This window comes from Erinaceus europaeus, chromosome 20 (genome assembly GCF_950295315.1).
Source record: "Erinaceus europaeus chromosome 20, mEriEur2.1, whole genome shotgun sequence".
Classification (NCBI taxonomy): domain Eukaryota; kingdom Metazoa; phylum Chordata; class Mammalia; order Eulipotyphla; family Erinaceidae; genus Erinaceus; species Erinaceus europaeus.
This window is the reverse complement of record NC_080181.1, coordinates 26,344,269-26,366,988: the sequence shown is the minus strand read 5'-3', so window position 1 is coordinate 26,366,988 and position 22,720 is coordinate 26,344,269.

Below are 22,720 nucleotides of genomic sequence, written 5' to 3'. Positions count from 1 at the left end.
GACATAAAAATTAAGAGAAAATTATCTGTCTATAAAACAATATGGTGGATATTTGAGTATTCTCTGTTAGAATATTTCTGAAGATCCATCTTAAGACTTTAAGAAACCTACTGTGTCTTTTTTTAAAAATGTGCTCAGAATTTGACTTCTTGGAACCCTGATAAAATGAACCTCTAGGAACATAAGATCACACATTTTTATAGTTCTATAATGGTTAAAAATAAGTCAATCGGATTCCATTTCAGTTTTCTTAAAAGCTTGGTGGTTTCATTAATTGAAATCAGGGTGAGTCTTATTTCTGACCCTCACATACTTTATGTGACATTTCTGGGAAAAATTCCAACCAAGCTGCCCTCTTTTTAAACAAGCTACTTTGCAATAAAAATCATAAATCATTCTTAAATTTTTTTTATTATTTTCAGTACCTCTAATTATAACATACACATGTAATGCCTTTTTATACCTCAAAGTACCCTCTCATACTTTAAGGCAAGTTTAATCTACTAACAAGTCTAGAAGATAGAAACATTATTATGCAATTGATAGAGAAAAGTAAATGCAAAGCCTTTATCTGACAACTAATGACAGCTAAGTAGTTAATGGTAAAGATGAGACTTGACCTGTCAACTTTGGATTCCAATACACATTGAAAAGCCTTTAAAACACTGGTATAGAGACAGAAGGAAGAGTGCGTAATTCTTCACCTGAAAAATGAATGCACAATTTTCTGTATGTTCATAGTTTATTTTATTTTCCTCACAGGGCAAGGCTAAGCACCAATGAACAGAATAATACTGCTACTTTTTTTCTGATCAAAAGAGGTATTTGTATTCCTAGAGTCAGAAAGACTGATTATCAGAGAGAAACAGTTGGTCCTTATGCAGCTCATCTACAACTACTTTCCCACAATGAGGCTGAAAATGCAGGCACGTTTTCAGGAAGATCTCAGAAAATTGAGATAAAAACTAGAAATAACGCATCTGTACAAATGCTTATTCACTAAGTATTATGGGGCGTTCACTTAGAACCTTAAGATTCAGTGGGCTCTATGGAACCAAATAAAATATAAATGGAGAAAATATTAGAATCTACACTTGAGTCTTTTCAATATAAATGAGGCATTGTGTAACAAGTAAGTTGAAAATAAATCAATATTAATAGTCATTTTTGCACTTTAACTTCTAATGTAAAAGAGGAATAAAAAGACAAGAGGACAAATAAATATATTGCCCATCATACACAACGTCTGAATCACATCTATACAACAGTTTCTCAGAGAGTTAGGTACTTTGAAGTTACTCCCTGTAGAAGTGCCTACCAAAAGCCAGGCAGTGCTCCTGTAGAGCACACATGCTACAATGCATAAGAACCCGGCTTTAAGTCCCTGGTCCCCTCCTGCAGGAGGACAGTTTCACAAGTGAACAAACAATGCTACACACACTTCTTTTTCTCTCCCTCTCTATCTCCTTTTACCCCCGCTTGACTTCTCTGCCTCTGTCCAGTAAAATAATTCTTACAAGATTTGTCAAAAATCATTTCGATGTTTGGCAGACAAATAGTTCACATGATGGTTGCCTGGTTTGCCATGTGTGCAAGCCAGGTCCCCAGCCTGTCTCCCACACATTGGAAGAAGTTTCAGTGCTGTGGTGTCTTTCTCTGTCATTATCTGAAAAATGAAACTGTTGATTACAAAAAAGTCACACACACACAAACATACACACACAGATAGACAGAAATAACATATTTTGGCGCACTGAATGTTTAACTTATATTACTCACATTCTCTTCTCTCATTGTTTTAAGAATGATTTATTAGTGAGGGAGAGAACTGGAGCACCACCCTGGCATATGCTATACCAGAGATCAAACTTAGATTCCCATATTTGAAAATTCAAAGCGTTTTCCGCTTCCGTTATCACTTCTTTGGTGGAGAAAAAAAATGATCTAAGCATGGAAGTTTACAATAAAATAGTGTGGAAAAATGCATGAATAAACATGTCCTCCATGCTTAATGTAGGGATTTAATATATTATTATACTGGAATGAATATGCCAGATCTTAAAGCAAAAATTAATATGAATCAATAATCACATCTTCTATTTGAGTGGGAATCATATGTTTATATACTGAAGACAGAGACAGCATAATGATCATTAAAAAAATCAGTGATGGGCGGTAGCACAACAAGTTAAGTGCACATGGCACAAAGTGCAAGCATCTGCTCAAAGATCCTGATCCTCCTGCTCCCCACTTATGGGGGGGGTCACTTCACAAGCGGTAAAGCAGGTCTGCAGATGTATATCTTTCTCTCCCCCTGCCTTCCCCTCTTTTCTCAATTTCTCTCTGTCCTATCCAACAACAGCAATAGCAGTAAAAACAAGAGCAATGAAAATGGAAAAAATAGCCTCCAGGAGCAGTGGATTCATGGTGCAGGCACCAAGTCCCAGCAATAACCCGGGGGAAAAGGAAAGAAAGAAAGAAAAAAAATCATGCTTGAGATTCCAAAGTTCTAGGTTCAAATCCCTGCACGATTATAAACCAAAGTTGAGCACTCTCTGGAAGAAAAAATAAAAAACGAAGAGATAACTCTAAATGAGAGGTAAGAAAACTGTTATTAGAATATTTTACCCCTATTGGTTATACTGATAATATAAGCTTTCTATAACTACATTTTTTATTATTCAAAATGGTATCCTAAGCAGATAAGAAAACTTTAAAGGAAAAAATAAAACACACATAACCAGATAACCTAGAGTAAATTCCTAATTAACTTGTAGGAACATTTTTATTTCCATGACTTTTTTATTTTTCAGGTAAGAATAATTTATTAAACTCTTTAATATATAGACCTTAACATTACCTGGAAAAGCAAATAAACAACCATTTTATTACAAAATTTCTGATAGTATACATATTTGAGTTGAATTTTCTAGGTGGTATTTTAACCTCCTATCCTATAGACATTCCTTGAATTGTTATATGAAATTATCAAACTGTTTATGCTACTGGATATGCAATGCAATATATCAGGATTCACTCTTATAAACAAATGCTTCAAAAGAACTATGGGGATACCTGGAGATGGCTCAGTGAGGGAATAGAATAGAGTCCTCCTATGCATGAGACCTTGGTTTCAATCCCTGGTCTCACATGGGAGGTCCATGGACAGGACTAGATAGAAATGCCAAGTACTATGGAATGGTATTTTTGTGTGTGTCTCTCTCTCATTCTCCTTTTTTGTTTTGTTTGGCCCTCTCCCTCTCCCTTTCCCTTTCCCTCTCCCTCTCTCTCATTGAACTTAAAATAAAAGTGGGCTAGGAAGACAGGTCAGCTTAGACATATAGTAATGTACAGAATTCATTTCTCTTGTACAGCATAAAAAAAAACCTTAATGAGAAGATACCTTAAAAAATTTAGACTAACAATGAAGAGAGATTAATGAAAATCATTAAGAGGCTCCAGAATCAGCTCTAATTCTGTAGCCTCTGGTCAATTCAAGCAGCTATTTTCATCCATTCTGTAGTAATTTTTCATTCAATTGAAAGTAATTAGTGTGAGAGAGTTTTAGCTCTTAAATGAAAGTCTGAGAAGAATCAGAATGAAAGGGAACATAAACTTTGGCTCTGACTGAGGATTGAATTTTGCCAAGCATATTGCTTCAATACCAGCATTTGAAGTACTCTAAATTATTAGCTCTTTATCAAACTCCCCTTAGTAGTCAGAGTTAAGGTTCTCTGGGTGAGAGCTATCTTAAGAACATGGATTAAGTACAGGGGAGATAGCATAAAACGTCCATGCCTGAGGCTCTGAAGTCACAGGTTCAATACCTGCACTGCCATAAACCAGAACCTAGTTGTGCTCTGATAAAGATTAATTACAATTAAAGCATAGATTAATTTGGTAAACTGATAGAAATTCTTCATCAATCAAACTAGTATTATATTTCAAAAGTTTCTTTGAAGAGATTGTGGATTATAAAGCAGATTGTTCTTTTTTTTTTTTTTTGCCTTATTGCTGGGGCTCGGTGCCTGCACCACAAATCCACTGCTCCTGGAGACTATTTTTTCCCCTTTTATTGCCCTGTTTTTTTTTTTTAATCTTTGTTGCGGTTATTATTGTTGTTGGTGATGTTGTTGTTGGATAGGATAGAGAGGAATCAAGAGAGGAGGGGAAACGGGGGAGAGAAAGATACCTGTAGACCTGCTTTATCACTTGTGAAGCGACCAGCCCCCCCTGCAGGTGGAGGGCCAGGGGCTGGAATCCGGATCCTTTCACCAGTCCTTGTGCTTTATGCCATGTGTTCTTCATCTACTGAGTGGTTTACTCCATGTGTACTTAAACCGCTGCGCTACCGCCCAACCCCCCAGATTGTTCTCTTTATGACATATCTCTTGCCATGAAAGATGCACTTGTTGAAATCCTTTGTTCTTATGGAACAAAGTTCATGTTCTCTAGATCCCTCTCTGAAGATCTCAGTCAATGCTAAGCCCCTTTACCTGTACTCAGCTTTCCTTATTGACTCAATGAACTATTTTGATAACCTACTATGAGATTAGAAGTGCCAGACCCTAGAGTCACAAAAGATACATAAGGCAGGTCCATTTTCTCAGAGGTCTAAGGGTTTTTTTTTTTTTTTTTCATATTTCCACTCACAAATCAGCATTCAAAACAGTATTCTCGGGTCTGTAGTAAAGATAAATATAAGTTCTATATTTATCTATCTATATATATTTATCTACTTCAGATTCTGGGCTATTGGGCAAGTGCCATGGACCTAGCATAAAGAAGGGATTCAAATGACAAAAAAGGGCAAGAAAAGCCATCTTGGTAGAGGGAATAGTTTGTGTAAAGATATAAGGGAAGGATAGTAACTGGCTATGGTTGGGGCAGTGAAGTAACAGGAACAAAATGTAGTTAAATATTAAGAAAGGAGTTAAAATAGAAAATAATGGGAAAGTCATTTAAAAGATTTCACAACTTATATCCCATAGGCAGGAAAGAGAAATTCTAGAGCTCCAAGCATGTATAGAATTGCATATTTTACGAAGACAAAAGATTCCCATAGCTATATACAGATGATCTGTAGTGAGACTGAAGGAGGTAGAAGACAAGTGAAAAGAACTGAGTACATCTACACAATAGTGGAGTGATGATAGCAACACTGAAGAGTAAACTGACTTCAGAAATGGAAATATAATTACAACCTACCCACGATTTACTGTGTTTGACCTGCTATTATGATTATATGAATGTGGATTATCTATGTATTCCTTGAAAGTATCAGATTCTTAAGGGTAATGCTTGATCTTATTTATCATTCTTTTCTCAAAAGTCTTAATAGAATCTGCTGAAAGACATTGAAACTGCATTGCATGTTGAAATATCTCATGTGACCCTGCAGTGCACATAAAAGAGAATGTACTCTATTCACAATTCTTAATAATAATCTTTATAAAGGACCAGAAAAAAATAGCTCACTTGAATAACACAACGCTTAGATATGTATCACCCAGGTTCAGGTCTTTCCCATACTGTATGGGAGAAAATTTGGTGATGTGGTCTCTCTCTCTCTCTCTCTCTCTCTCTCTCTCTCTCATATATCTGCTTCAATCATTCTTTCTCTCTGAAAGATATGGCACAGATGAATTAAAGTCCCAGTGAAGAAAAGAAAATGAGGAATGAAAACTAACCATGAAGGCCCAAATCAGTAATATGGCATTGGGAAGTAGTATATTTTATGATAGGGGGAAAACAAGGTAGCTAACTACATTTGAACTCTCCATTTGGTACCACTTTTTCATCTTAATACCAGATTGGAATCTATGATCTCAAAGGAATGTTGTTCAGAGCTTCAGAGTCATTAGACAAGAAGGAGAAATGCTACTCTGGAAAAATTCAATAAAAACCATAGTCTCAAAATTGAAATAAGATTGTGCAGTCTGCCTTAGCTAGGGGAGTTAGTACTCTAAGTTGGACAGGTGTCTCTGAGGTTGTTTCAGGGACATGGTAACAGTGTTACTCTTAAGAAAATTCAATGCAATTAATCCATCTCAACAGTTGGTCGAAGGAAATCATAAATAACTAGAAGGTAAGGTATGTTTGTATGAATTATAAACATGATCAAAATAAGATTTGCAGATATGTGTATTTCCATTGTGTGCATATACTGAGGCATCAAGAGTCCTATGTTACTAGTTGCCTCATTGAACAATGGTAGCACTTGCCTAAAAGCCAGCCATGATTTCCTGTTTAAACAGGAACATATGTATTTTCTCCTCCTCCTCCTCCTCCTCCCCCTCCTCCTCCCTCTCCTCCCTCTTCCTCTTCTTTTTTTTTTTTTTTTTTTGCTTTCAGGGCTATTGCTGGGGCTTGGTGCCTGCACTACAAATCCACTGCTCCCTTTTATTGCTCTTGTTGATTTTATCATTGCTGTGGCTACTATTATTATTGTTGTTATTGATGTCATTGTTGTTGGATAGGGCAGAGAGAAATTGAGAGAGGGGAAGACAGAGATAGATACCTGCAGACCTGCTTCACCACTTATGAAGTGATCCCCCCCCCACATCTGAGGATCCAGGGGCTCAAACCAGGATCCTTACACTGGCCCTTGTGTTTGGCGCCATGTCCACTTAACCCATGGCACTACCTCCCAACTCCCATAGTTTCTTTCTTTCTTTCTTTCTTGCTTTCTTTCTTTCTTTCTTCCCCACCCCTCTCGCTCTCCCCCTCTCTTTCTTTAGTTTGTTTCTTCATGGGGGAAAATAGGTTGATCTTCCTCCTGTTCTTAGTTTCCTCCTCTGACTTCTACCCCCAATGTTGAAAAGTACTTCTTCCCAAACCAAAAGTGCTTTAAATAGACAGATGAGAAAGGGGAGTGCATTTACTTAGAGCAAAATTTTGTAGGAAATAATGTAGTGTGAACTTTACAATTGCCTAGATAGAAATCTAACATAGGTATAAATGGGAATCTGTAATAAGGTATTCATAAATAATCTATGAAATGGAATTTTAAAAATGGAAAGGTTCTGATGATTTACATATGCTTTTCAAATACATCAAATATTATGATTCCAGAAGTTGGAGTGAGGTTTCAGTAATGTGTTTTATTCAGTTTCATCTACTCATCCAAATTAGTCATCAAATCTCTATGGACTGCCTTCTCAAGCAATCCAATACTCAATTGGGTGCTTGGGGATTTCTCCTTGCCTGAAGGAATGCAACACTTAGTTATGCCAAAATATCTGATCTTTATGCAGTCTTGACATGACATTAGCTTGCAAATGACTGAGATAGAAGGCTATTGTCCATTTTATCAGTCATGGACATTTAACTAGGATCTAGGTGTGAAATCTCATTACAGCTCTAGTGGGCCAAGAGAGGTAAGAAAAGTGCAGGTGTGAAAAAGTTGATAACTTCAACCATTCTGAGTGGTTTTTACTGATGCAATTTCATCATTGTCTTTTAAAAATATGTTTATTTATTTATTGGATAGTGACAGAGAAATTGAGGGGAGAGGAGAGAGGAAGAAAGACACCTGCAGCCCTGCTTCATCACTTGTGAAACTTTCTCCCTGCAGATAGGGACCAGGAGCTTGAATCACTGTCTTCATAACTCATCTTGTCAATAAAGATTTTAAAAAATTATCTTGGGAGCTTTGTTTTAGTAAAGTGAATAAGAACAAAAATGGGTGACTTAAGCTAGGTCTAAATAGGTCATCTTTCCAAAAGAAACAACTCCAGTCTCCCCAATCTAGCTGCTGGTAATTAGTATAATTTAAAATAATGGCTCAAATCCAAAAGTACCAAATTTAGAACTACTTGGGAACATTGAGAACACCAGGACTCAAGAGGTATCCCAATATTACTTTTCAGGTTGTTCTTAATTCAGAATTATTGACCTACTGAAATCGGTAGTTCATAGAAACTAAAGATTTTTATAAATAGTGACAATATCTAAAATATACTATTGCAACATATATTTAATAACACTGACTAACAGATACAGTAACTTTACCATTCCTTATAACAAATTGTGTCCAAGAGCAGTTAAGAAAAATCACAGGAACATATCTCTCTACTTTATACTGCATCTTTGAATATTTTTCAAAGATGACCTCCACAGTCCTCCATAATGGAAGTCTTTATGCTCTTCTCCACCTTATACATTCGTTTCACAGGGGAAAATATCTCAGTTTTTGACACATAAGTAAAACTGTAGAAGAGAAATACCAAGGAGAAGTCCAAGGAAATGTAAAGATAGGCTGTCAAGTAAAAACAAGACTCTCTCTAGGGGACTGGTCACTGAACCACTCAGTAGAGCTCACGTGTTACCATGCATAAAGATACAAGTTCAAGCCCCCACTCTCCACCTGTAAGGGGGGAGCTTCACAAGCTGTGAAGCAGTACAGCAGGTATCTCTCTCTCACCTCTTACTTCTCAGTTGCTCTATATCTTTATTAAAAAGAGATAAGGAGAATGAGAAGGATAAGAAGGAAAGGATTAGAAGAAGGAGAAAGAGATGAAGGAGAAAGGGAAAGAAATTGGCTGCTAGAAGTGACAAGTGGTGAATTCATCATGTGGGCAACAAGCATTTATGATAATCCTGGTGGCAATACAGAAATATAAAAGACAGAAGAAGGAAAAAAATGAAGGGACTGGGTGGTTGTGTACCTGGTTGAGCACACATTACAATATGCAAGGACACAGGTTCATGCCCCTGGTCCCCAACTGCAGGGAGAAAACTTCACGAATGGTGAAGAAGTGCTGCAGGTGTCTCTCTGTCTTTCACCTTCTCTACAACCCCCTTCCTCTCAGTTTCTGGCTTTATCATTCCAATAAATAAAAAACAATAAAAAATTTAAAGAAAAAAAAGAAAAATGAAGGAAGGAAACATACTTTCTTCTCTTGGGTTAATCCAGTGTACTATTATTTAAATTTTTTAAGTTCACAAGTATACCATCACAAATATTTTAATTTACAGCTAAACTTATGCCTTTTGCTTAGTTCATACCAGTCAACAAAATAATATGAGATTCTTAACTTGTGGAAGCAGAAGAGACAGAATATTCCAAAACTGTTGTCAGTTTCCACATTTTTTGTCACTGTCATCATCACCAGAACTTTATTGCTCCAGGCTGATTTTATCAGACAAAGACAAATAGAAACAGAGACACATTGAAGTAGAGACACCTTCTTCATGTTACAGAATGTCCATGTGGTATATACCAGAAGCTGAAATCTCAGTCACACACAAAGCAAAGCAGAAGCCCTCCCAGGTGAGCATCTCACTAGCCCCCGCACCCCCCCAATGTTCATCAAAAGAAATCAATCAGAATCTAGAAAGAAGCCTCCTTCCCTAGTCTCCCTGTTAGCAAAGTCCTATTCCAGTCCTTCGATTTCAAAAACAAACAGCCAAACAAGTCACCGGCTACGGCATGTGCTATGTGATGAGATTGCAGCATTTTCTGACAGTTTACATGTGCTTGAGTCTTTGTGAGGAGTCACATATTAAGAAGAAATGTTATTTCATTGACTAGCAGCATATGAAAAGTTAGAGTTATTATATTCTAAGTATAGGAAGTATTCTGTATCACTGGATATAATTCATTAATGTCCTCTCCACAGATCCATTTTCTCTATTCCAGTATGGGAAAGCACAGTCTCTGCTGTCATTGCTGATTTGAAAAACCACATCAAGCCATCTCATAAATTAGTGTTCTTTCATAAATGATGTCACTTAAGTTCTAAATAATGTCTAACATGATATATTTATTTTACATAGTCAAAACATTTTCCATAGTATAGCCATGATATACAATGTAAAATTTACAGAAAGCATTCTTTCAAAAGTCACACCATCTACAAAGACAAATATTTAGCATCTTAATTAAAAAGGGGAAAATGATGAGTTTGTAAGCCTCTGATAAGTGAGATGGTACTGATAAATATTCAGCAAATGAAAATATGGAATTTTGAAAATCATGAACTTAATACAGATGTCTTTTAGTCAGTCATGCTGTGGAGGATCACAGTTCTCAAAGAGCTCAAGCTGTTTCACAAAAATACATTAAAATGGTTGGTTTCTCTAAGTGTCCTCACAGAGCATTAATTAAATTTTTCTAAAAGTGAGAAAATTAAAATAATAAGACCCTATTCCATATTCTATATCTCCTTTGTCCACATTTTCTGAACTTCTGATATCTGGATAATTCCAACTCTATATTAAGAACACAGTACAGGAGTTGTAGCTTATTCTATAAAGCAATTGTTTCAGCTCTAAGTATATACAGAGTCACAGATGGCATCAGCCCCAGCTTTCCGCTTCAGTAAGTATAAGATGAGGCCTGAAAATCTAAATTTCGTCAATTTCCTAAGTTGTTGATGCTGCTCCTCTAAAGACCAAAGTCATAGTTAAGACTGTAAAACGCAAGTCTAAGTTTCTTCCAGAGGAACTACGGGTAAGTCAGCACAGAGTTTCCAGTGTTAGGAGTGGAATGACTTTCTGTGATATACAGCAATGATTGGGGAAAAGAATTCATGGGTGATATGGGGGGGGGCTGCAAGCCTTTTAAGTGGAGAAGTGCCATATGTATAGGTAGTGTTATAATTTTAGAGGTTCAAAATGTTTTGTTCATTGACATTGTAATAACCCTGTCTGATGAAAAAATGGCATTCACTGAAATAGAGCACATACAAACACAAAGTTGGGAATAACCAAGTGACCCATGTTATCAAAATAAGTAGATGTAGGAAAAGAAAAATAAAGGTATGGTTGTGTGGGAGACCTTACCTAACTAAAAATGAATAGGTGGTCATCATAACACATACCTGAAATTTATTATATAGTCTGGCATCAAACAGGACCAGTTTTTAGATTTTTTTTCAAGACTTCACTCATAACCCTCCAGCAAGAACTTCCAAGGATGTCTTTAAAAACCATGGGCCCATTGGAATATAACTAAAATAGACCTACTAGCTTTTTCCAAAACAGAGACCCCCAAATCTTAATCTGAAATATTCTTGCATTCAGTTTCATGATCAGTCAACAATTTATTCTGCTTTGTATCTTAAGTCTTTTTCAGCCACCAGGTTCCAGATGCCACCATGATGCCAACCTGACTTCCCTGGGCAGATGGCCTCACCAACATGTCCTGGTATCTCACCTGCCCAGAGCCTTTTCCCACTAGGGAAAGAGAGAGACAAGCTGGGAGTATGGATCAGCCTGCCAACAACCATGTTGAATGAAGGAGCAATTACAGAAGCCAGACCTTCCACCTTCTGTACCCCACAATGATCCTGGGTCCATACTCCCAGAAGGATAAAGAATAGGAAAGCTTTTTTTTGGGGGGGGGGAGGTTGGGAGTTCTGGTGGCAGGAACTGTGTGAAATTGTGGCTTTCTTATCCTATGGTCTTGTCAATATCTCCATTTTATAAAGAAAGAAAGAGAGAGAGAGAGAGAGAGAAAGAAAGAAAGTGAAAGAAAGAAAGAAAGAAATGCTCCTTCTCTCTTGTAATGGGAAGCCTGCTGGGAAGCCTCTGCTTCTGCTTCCTCTGTTAACATTGCAGTGTGAAGTGGTCTGTACTTCTCTTTCTACCTTCAACCAAGAATGGAATTACATACTGGTACTTTAATGCAGAATGCCCCAGTACGATCATATTACAACTATATGCAATTGACTTGAGCTGTGAAATGAAATCTGTCCATGTAAATACGGCAGGTAGCACACTTCCTGAAATCAATCCTGATTTAAGTCCTTAAATGAGAGAGTAAAAAGTGCCAGCTATTGAGTAGTATACAGCATGTTTTCAACAAGCTAGAGGGAAATGTAGAGAAAGGGAAGGCAAAGTTAGAATTGCTGCTAGTTCTTGTACATATTGTTTAGATATTGCAATAAGAAAATAACTTAAAAAGATGTGCTTTTTCTCAAAAGAGAATATTTGACTGTAGAATCAAAATGCACATGGGTAGAAAACAAATAAAAGAAATTGGTAAGTAAAAGTAACAGATCCAAGGGAAACCAACCTTTCTACTGGTCTACTGCTACAAATTGAAACAGAGAAAGGAAGCTGACAGAATAAATGCTACAAAGTAATTTATCTGCTTTGCAAAGTTCTTTACGTTTTAATAACAACAGAAAGATCCATTTTTAAAATATGAATTTAATCGCACCTATGTACCTTTAAGGGACCATAACTTATTTATATTTTTCTCCTTTCGTCTAACTGACAGACTCTTTCCATATGTGGTGCTCTGCCTTTCAACTAAAACAACAAGATTTCAAGGATGGATATTGTAGTTAACAGAAGCATCTTCAATTCTCTAACTCATTATAAAGTTATTTTTTTGTGTGTGTTTTAAAATAGAAGTGCTGCCTTTGATGCTACGATTCAAAATTTTCTTTCCCCCTCTTTCTCTAAAGAAAGTAGCCCCTATTTAATACCTACACTTGTGACCTTGGCACAATGTGGTAAACAGTATTCTAAATACATATTTTAAAAAATATCTTCAAGTACAACTTTCTTATTGAGTAGAAACAGAATAATTGGGCAGAGCATAAAAAAGTGGCACTGAATGCACCATTTTAGGGGTGGTGAGGGAGACTAATTTGTGCCTGGCTGTTATGATGTAGCACTCATCAGCCACTTCCCAGATGTCTTGGGGGATTCAAGAAAAACTTTTTAGTGTTGGGGCTGCCTGTATGTAAATTATGCCAGGGGTAGAGATCTGAAATGCTCTTCTGACTAGAAAGATTGTGTTATTCTCTTAGTATATCTTTCATCATTTAATTTTTCTTGTTGTAGTTATTGTTGTTGATATCCTTGTTGTTGGGTAAGACAGAGAGAAATGGAGAGAGGAGGGGAAGACAGAGGGGGAGAGAAAGACTTTTGCTTGTGAAGCAAACCCCTGCAGGTGGTTAGCTGGGGTCTTGAGCAGGATCCTTGTGCTTTTGTGCACTTAACCCACTGTGCTGCTGCCTGACCCCCTCACCATTTATTTTTTAATTACCACCAGAGTTATTGCTGGGGCTGGGTACCTGCACTATGAACCCACCATTCCCAATGGCCACCACCCCCCCTTTTTTTTCTATTTTACTGGATAGGACAGTGAAATCAAGAAAGAACAGTTAGGGATAGAGCAGGGGAGAGAAAGACAAACATCTGCAGACCTATTTCACCATTCCTGAAGCATCGCCCCTGCAGGTGTGGAGTAGTGTTATGTAAGCTAAATTGGGTCTGCCACTTCCACAGGCCCCTGTATCTTCTATGGACCTTTTTGTGGCTTTTTCTACCCTTCATGATTTATTTCCATTAGCCACTTTCAACCTGTACTGGTGCTGCCTAGAATTTTGTTCACCCTCACCATTGCTTCTCTAAGTCTCAGAGCTTAGCTTAGTCTCAGCTACCTTTGCTCCCTCGCCTTTTTATTTGGTTCTTTGGATTCTCTCTCTCAGGCTTTTTCTGACATATGAATCTGTTCAACTTGTGAGCAAGTTGCTGCTTTTGGCCTCCTGACAACACCAGGTGCTGCTATCCTGACAGGCAGCAAAAGGCAGAGAGAGGCAGATGTATGTAAATGTAAGGGAGGTGCAGGAAAAGGATAAGTTATTGCCAGTTTCAGGCACAAATTATTCAATTACAAGCCAACTCCTCTTAGCTCTGGTTGTCACTTGCCTCCTCTGAGAGCCCCACCATCCCTTTGGTCTCCTCAAGTTTGAGAGGCAACTGTCTGGGCTCCTCTCAGCTCTTGTGAAGCTTGGGAGACAGTTAGCAGGCAAATAAGGAAGGAGTGCAAGGGGACACAGGAGGCTGTAAACAGTCCAATAGCCATACGCACTTCATTGAACTACAAGCCAGAAACCAAAATACTAGACTACGTCATCCATAGACATCTATGACTCACCCCCTGTTGGCATGCATGAGACCCCTTCTGTTTCATTTGGTTTAAATCCCCCCTGCTTAACACTATTCTATTTACATAACCACTGCATTCTATTTACATAACCACTGTTAACAAGCACCACCCTCCCTCCAGGGCATTGGTGGTTCAGTGATAGGATTCTCGCCTGCTAGACCCCCTCCTTGTCACACCCTGATCCTCTCCTTGTAACACTCTGATTTTCACCAGTCACTTTTCTCTCTACCCTCTCTATGTCACATCCTGTTTCCACCCTACTTGGCAAGTATATATAAAGACAGCATTGTGAGTTTTACAGTACCTTTAGTTTAGCTTAGCTCGGCTTAAATTGTGCTGCGTCCTGCATGAATAAAGAGATACTGCCTACAGCTCAACCATGAGTCCCTGGTCGTCTGTTACCCGCCCGTGAAGCCAGCCCGGCGAGAACAACATATCCCGCGCAAAACAACAACCCCCTCTAAGAACCATGCACTGTCCAAAACACTAAAGAATAGCAGAGTACTGAGACTCACTTTTTGAAGATGCAAACTGGTGCAGCATCTTTGGAAAAACAATATGGACAGTCCTCAAACAAAAATAGAAATGGCTTATGGTACTGCAATACCATTCCTAGGCATATATTCAAAGGGCACAGAATGACCAATTCAAAGGGACATATACACTACTGTATTTTAACTGCATAATTCACAATAGCCAAAGGAACAGAACAAGTTTAAATAACCGGGGACAAATGACTGAATAAAGAGGTTGTGGAGCCTATGTTTCATGAAATACTACTCTACAATTAAAAATGATTACTGTGTCCTTCTGGACAAAATGGATGGAACAAAATGGGGATAGGGGTGATTATACTTAGTGAACGAAGTAAAGAACTGAAAGATAACTACCAAACGCTTCTTCTCAAATGTGGAGTATAGGGAATTAAAACCCAACAATTTGCAAAAAATAAATAAAATAAAATAAAAAGCTTTCTGAGAACTATGCTGATGCTGATGAATGGAGTACATCTTTGGTGTTGGATGTAGTGTGGAACTAGACACCTGTAATTGTATAATATTCTGAACTATTAAGTCATATATTTTTAAAGACACTTCATTGAAACAATGCCATTTTTGGAGGATCCAAATATGTAAGATCTTGGGATTGTTACCATTACAAATAGAGAATGCAAAGCATTTCCCTGCCTCCAGCTTCAACTCAGTAAATGCTTACCTGATCCATACCATTAGTCTTTCACACCTTCCAATAAAGGTAGGGTCCTACCACCAATTAAAAAATTATACACAATATTTCACTTTATATACTGATTTCCTTCACCCAGCCTAAATCTTAATTCATAATGACTTGTATTCCTGTTAGCCGGGGATCTTTTGTTTTAATTCTGGAAGTATCAAATCCTAAAACAACACAGTTCAAAGTAAACCAGTGTGGTTGTTAATCTCCATCAAATATATATAGTTTTAATTATTGAGCTTATAATTCATGGACCATAAAAGTCATCTTTTCAAAACATACAAGCAGAATTTAGTAAATATACAGTAATATAGCCACTATATAAATTTAGGATTTCTCAATCCCAAAAGAAAAAGCCTTTACCCAATAATCATCATTCCATATTCTTTCTTCCCATTAGAGCTTGGCAATTACTAATCCACTTTTATCTCTATAGACTTAACTATTCTGAACCTTTCAAGAAGTCATACTACCAGTGACATTTCAAGATTAACCTATATCATAGCATATAGCAGTACCTTTCCTCTTTTTATGCTAAAATTATATATATGACACATTTCTTTAATCATTCACACATTTTGAACCCTCATTCATAGGACTATAAATACTTAGGATATTGGTTGTTTTCACTTTTTTAGAAACTATGTAATTCTGCTAAATACAGTCATGTACAATTTTTTTGATGGACACAGGTTTTCATTTCTCTTGGGCCTAAATTTAAATGTCTCATTGATCATGTTATGTTTAACATTTCAGGCAACTGCCAAAATAGTTTTCAAATTAACTGCTTTGTTTTACAGTCCTTCCACTAATGAATTGTTTTGATATTTCCAAGTCTTCTGGTTTGATTTGACTTGACTTTTTTTTTTTTCTTTTTACAAGAGTACTGTTAATCTCTAGCTTATGGTGGTGCGGAAGAGCCTCAAGAATGAGAGTCTCTTTGCATAACCTTTATGTTATCTATCCGCTCTCTACATCTTCTGCAACACTGGTGATTTTCAATTATTACTTTAATTTAACAGTTCTAATGGTTCTGAGTCATTTTATCAAATAAATTATATTTATTCTCATTACTTATTATACAAATACATACACATATTCTTTGGAAATATATACTGACATTAAATATTTTTAATTGGGTTCTTTAATTATTGTGTTTTAAATTTATTATTGGATAGAGATAAAAGAATTTAGAGAGGCAGGAGAAATAGAAAGGGAGAGAGACAGAGAGACACCTGCAATTCTGCTCCAACCCTGCAGGAGGGGAGCCAGGGCTTGAATCTGCATCCTTGCATACTACAATGTGTGTGTTTAAACAGGTGTGCCACTGCCTAGCCCCTTGTGTTCTACATTTGTATGGACTCATTTCATATGTGATTTGAAAACGCACTGTGAATAACTATCCTTTTACTTAGTAGTTTTATTTGAAGCATGATGTTAAAAAAAATGATAAAATCCAACTTTTGTTATGTTTTTCTACTTAATGTGATATCAAAGGATAGTTATTCCCTAAGTCAAAAACATGTTTTTCATGTCCTATGGCAAAAAACTTTTATCAATTTAGGTCAAACATATTTACTTCAGTGATACACTGTAAGTTGGCCTATGTATATTTCTTTCTTTTTTTCTTTTGCCTCCAGGTTTACGCTGGGGCTTGGTGCCTGTACTACAAATCCACTGCTCCTGAAGGCCATCCCCCCACTCCATTTTGTTGTTTTTACTATTGTCATTATTGTATTTTGTTGTTGCTACTGTTGTTGTTGTTGTTCAAGATAGGACAGAGAAATTGAGAGAGATGGGGAAGAAAGAGAGAAAGAAAGACACCTACAGACCTGCCTCACCACCTGTGAAGTGACACCTCTAACCAGAATCCTTGCACAGGTACTAGCATTTGGCGCCATGTGCACTTAACCCAATGCACCACTGCCCAGGGACCATGTTCCTTTTTTAATGTTGGCATTTACTACTAATTTTCATCTAAGCACAGGGGTATTTACATATCTTAAGGTGATTGACTAGTGTCTTATTTTTGTTCATCACAAAGTATTTTCTGATTTCCCATTTGATTTACCTGATCCATTATCTACTTAGAATTTTGTTACTGTATTTTTTATGTATTTGTACAATTCCAAAATTTTATTTATTTTTTATCTTTATTTACTCGCTAAAGACAGCAATTAAGAGGGGAGAGGGTGATAGAGAGGGGGAAAGACACATGTAGGCCTGCTTCACCACTTGCAAAGCTTTCCCCCTGAAGGTATGGAGGGGTGGCTTGAACCCGGGTCTTTGAGCAATGTAATGTGTACTCTACGAGGTGTGTGACCACTCAGCTCCCAATTTTATTTTACTTGAATAAAATCTTGATCCACTGTGATAAGAAAACATACTAAATATAACTTAAAACACCTTAAATGTACTAAGGTTCGTTTTACAAATATCCTAAATAATCTTTGCTGTACACTTGATAAAATTGTTACTTTTGCTATTATTAAATGGAGTTATTTTATTAAGGAAATATTTTACAAGTCAATATTTATTACATGAAAAAATTTTATCTACCTGTGAGGCAGAATATTTCATAAATGTCTACAGTTAGTTTATCAAGTTAATTCATTTTTCATAGTCCTAGTTATTCTATTACTGAATATGGTGTGCTGAATTTTATGTTATTTAATTGCATTAATTATCCCTGATGTTGTGTCATTTTGATCTTACTGCAGATCTATGTAAAAATTTCATGCAGGGAGCAGGCTGTTGAGTGCACATTAACATACCAAGGTCATAGGTTAAAACCTACTGGCAGGAGGGGGAATGGGGCTTCACAAGCAGTGAAGCAGTGCTTCCTTCAGGTGTCTTTCTTTTTCCCTTTTTTCTCCCCTTTCCATATCAGTTTTTTTCTGTTTCTATTAATCAAAAAAAAAAAAAAGATGAGAAGGCAGGACCATAGAAAAAGTGGAGATATATACATATATACATATATATGTATACACACACACACACACACACACACACACACACACACACGTAGCTATAGAAACAATAGTCAATCCATATCTGTGACCTTAGTAGAACTACTGTGGTTTCCATTGAAGGGAATGGGGTCATGGAACTCTGGTGGTGGGCACGGTATGGAATTATGCCCACTATCTTATAATCTTGTAAATCAATATTCAATTACCAATAAAAAATTCCCCTTTATGAGAAAAATACCTATTTGAAAATCACTATTTGTTCTTGGCAAATTAATCTATATAATCAATTTAGCTCTAACATTTAGTTCAGTGATATATGTACATAGAATAAGGTATGGATTCAAGTTGATTCTTTTTTACCCTTTTTATTCTATAGCAATAATGTCTTTTTAATATATATTGTGTCTCCACAGCTCTCTTTTAAAAATACTTTGTTTGGTACTTTTTTCCCTTTATGTTTTAATAATTTATCTTTGAATATAAAAATATTTGTACTGGGAGTCGGGCAGTAGCGCAGCGAGTTCAGCAAATGTGGTGGCGCGAAGTGTAAGGACTGGCTTAAGGATCTGAGTTTGAGCCCCCAGCTCCCGACCTGTGGGGGAGTCACTTCACAAGTGGTGAAGCAGGTCTGCAGGTGTCTTTCTCTCTGTCTTCCCTTCCTCTCTCCATTTTTCTCTGTCCTGTCCAACAACGACATCAATAGCAACAATGATAACTACAACTACCAAACAACAAGAGCAACAAAAGGGAATAAAATAAATATAAAAATATGTGTATTACAAATCATATAGTTGAACTTTTAACAAATTGTGCCAATTTATGCTTTTTATTAGTGTTTCATTGAAAGTTTTCACCATTAAGACAGAATATACCACTCCTATTTTTATATCCCTATTTATCTACTTTGTATTTTCACTAATTTTTATTCCAGTAGGTTTGATTTACTCTCTAGCTTCCTGTCAGTCATTTCACTTCAAACAACACCTATAGTATCTCCTGTAGGGGACATTTGCTAGCAAAGAAGTCTTTTGTTTTTCCTTTTATCTTAGGAATGAGTTGTCTTACCTTTATTTTTGATAATTTTTTCTAGATACAGATTTCTCAATTTACAGTTTTTAATTTTTCCTTAGCCTTTTGAATTCAATTTTTCTTTTTTAGAATTTTTGTTCAGGCTTTTGTTATCACCAAACTGTATTGCTGTCTTACATACTTATAATGTTCAACAATTGCCACTGATTGTACTCTACAAATATTCTAAATTAAAGCTATATACTTGTAAATTCTAAGTCAGGTAAAATAGCATTTCTATTTAACTGATAATGTATTTTATTGCTCTGTGTTTTCTCTTGCATTCTGTCTCTATCTCTTACACTCTATCTCTAGACATATGGAGACAGAGGGCATAGGGGGCATGAATCACAGCCCTGATGCTTTCTTTAATATGGTTGGGGGCAGGCTCAACGAGGGGAATTTCCTATGGAGCTTCCAGAGAGATTAACAATGTCAAATAGTGAATGTTAACTGGAAATGTATTCTTTTGGACATCTCCAAATATACTCTCCCTTGTTGTATAGTTGCTAAGCTACAAATATTTACAGTTATCATAATCATACAACTGTCAATTTTTCAAGACTATTGCAAAGCTGGAGAAAGAAAATGATAATCAGACAAAACATCACATTTGTTGTTCTGAGAGTCACCAGTTTTTTTTTTCTTTTTCTGATTTTTTTTTTTAGGGGGGGAATTAATGTTTTACATTCAACAGTAAGTACAATAGTTTGTACATGCATAACATTCCCCAATTTCCCATATAACAATACAACCCCCACTAGGTCCTCTGAATCCTTGGACCTGTATTCTCCCCACCCACCCAACCCAGAGTCTTTTACTTTGGTGCGATATGCCAATTCCATTACAGATTCTACTTGTGTTTTCTTTTCTGATCTTGTTTTTCAACTTCGGCCTGAGAGTGAGATGATCCCATATTCATCCTTCACCAGATTTCTTGAGTAACCACTACTCAAGTTCTTGCAAGTCTGATTATTTCTGAGAACTGAAAAGTTTAAATTTGATCATGCAAGTATAGGTGTTGATTTAGTGGAGACGAGATCACTTTAATAAAAAATGCTTCTTCTTATTATAAATTTATGATATATATTTATGCAAAATAATTAAGTCACAATTTATGAGCATAATTATTATACTTTTTAATATTTTATCTATTATCTTTTGTTGCCCTTGTTTTATTGTTGTTGTTATTGATGTCGTGACTGCTGGATAGGACATAGAGAAATAGAGAGGAAGGGAAGACAGAGAGAGGGAGAGAAAAATATACACCTGCAGACCTGCTTCACTGCCTATGAAGCGACTCCCCTGCAGGTGGGAAGCCAAGGCTGGAATCAAGATCCTTACGCTGGTCCTTGCACTTTGTGCCACATGCATTTAACCCACTGTGCTACCGCCCGACTCCCAATTGTTATACTTTTATATGCCATCTGATTACTGTCTGCTACCCTCTCCACATATAAATAAGACAAGAAAGGCAAGATTCTCATAAGCTTCTCATATCTTTGCACTGTACCTGATATATACCAAGAGTTCAAAATATAAATGAATTAAACTTTCAAGAGATAGGCAGAAGTTGAGTCAGTTGGTAGGTATGCTGGAAATCATGGGACTCATTTATGACTTATAGATGTTGAAATATTTTTAGTAGAAGAACAAAAAGAACGGCTCATGGGAAATTATAAAATGTCAGCAAGATGACTATGACATTCTGCTTCTTAGACTTGTCCTAACTGTCATAAGTGAAGATGAATTGGGATTCAATTCCTTGGCCTTTTGCTCCTTAACTTCTGCAGAAGACTATGATATTGCTTCTGAAAGTTGCAATAGTTGTTAATTTGTCTAAATTATTTTCATTACTAATACCACCTTATTTGGAGGGGGTGGTGCTCTGCCTCAGTAATAATGAGTTAACAGTTCCATGTGAAATAGCACTTTAGGAAAGATAAAATATACCATTATTCAATTTTCTTAAAAAAAAAAAAAAGGCCACAATGTGGCAGTATAGTGGGCCAGGAGCTTTCTCTGTGTAGTTTCTACTGTTTACTATCTGCTTTTCCCCAGTGGCACTTTCTCTTTCTTGAGTACTTTGCTGGCTATTCCTTGAAGACTGTATTTTAAAAGAATGACAACAAAGTCTAGTAAAGATTTTGACAGAGGATCTCATTGGTAGATTTGTTTTCCCCTCCTAGTCTCAAAGTATAAACCAGGTAGTCATCTGAGTTTCTGGGCACCAGTGAATGTAAGTCAGACAGCTTTGTGAATGTAATTCAATATTGGAACCTCAGTTGTGAGGAGTGCAGATTAGAATAAATCATAGGTAGGTAAAAGAAAAAAGTTATGATTTTAAATAGCTATGATTGTTTACTATTAATGCCTTGGCATAAACAAACATAGAATATAGTCACTTGGGAAAACTCAAAGCTGTACTGACTCACAGTGAGTTGCTCCAAAAAGGAACTGGTTCTATATACTGGAAATCAGATTGCTGCAAATGAAGTTACTTCATTAGATGCATAAAAATTCCATTCGTTTTTGCAACTCCACAAATATCTCAGTGCTGAATGAGTTTTTTTTTTAATCTAGTAACTTCTCATATATGCACTGTATATAGTAATACTTATATAGTATATAGTAATATTCATCATTTCAAGATAAAGATCTGTCATGGTGGTACAATGAAGGGATGAAAAGTGAAAGAACTGCAAAAATAAAAGTGATTAACTATATATATTCTTAAAAGACTTGTATAGGGGCTGGCCCAATAACTCATTTGGATGCATGACAAAGGCCGAGCTTGGAACCCACTGCATTTCATTGAAGGAAGCTCCAATGTTAAGGTCCTTTTCACTTTCTCCCTTTGTCAAAAGGAAAGGAAGGAAGGAAGGAATGGAGAGAGGGAGGAAGAAGCTTAGATCACTTCTTTCATTAGTTGGTAAGAGAAGACAAACCCAGCATCATTTCATGTCTACTTTATCCATCATCTTATTTATCAGATTCACCCAGATTCCTGTGCTGACTGCTCCATAACACCACCCCTCCCCTCCTATTCATTTATGAGTTCTACAAGACCTTTTATTCATTTTTAAATATTTATTTATTTCCTTTTTGTTGCCCTTGTTTTTATTGTTGTTATAGTTATTACTGTTGATGTTGTTGTTGTTGTTGGATAGGACAGAGAGAAATGGAGAGAGGAGGGGAAGACAGAAAAGGGGAGAGAGACACCTGCAGACCTGCTTCACCACCTATGAAGCGAATCCCCTGCAGGTGGGGAGCCAGGGGCTCGAACCGGGATCCTTACACTGGTCCTTGTGCTTTGTGCCACGTGCGCTTAATCTGCTGTGCTACTGCCCAACTCCCACTACAAGACCTTTAAAAGTAGTGGATATTAAATATAATTCTGCAGCCAGTTTGTAAACTGTAAGTTGCACATACTATTACAAGTTGACACTATCTCTAAAAAATTTTAAAGTGCTCTATGTTACAATCATTTTTTATTTCTTTATTGGGGGGTTAATGGCTTAAAGTTTACAGT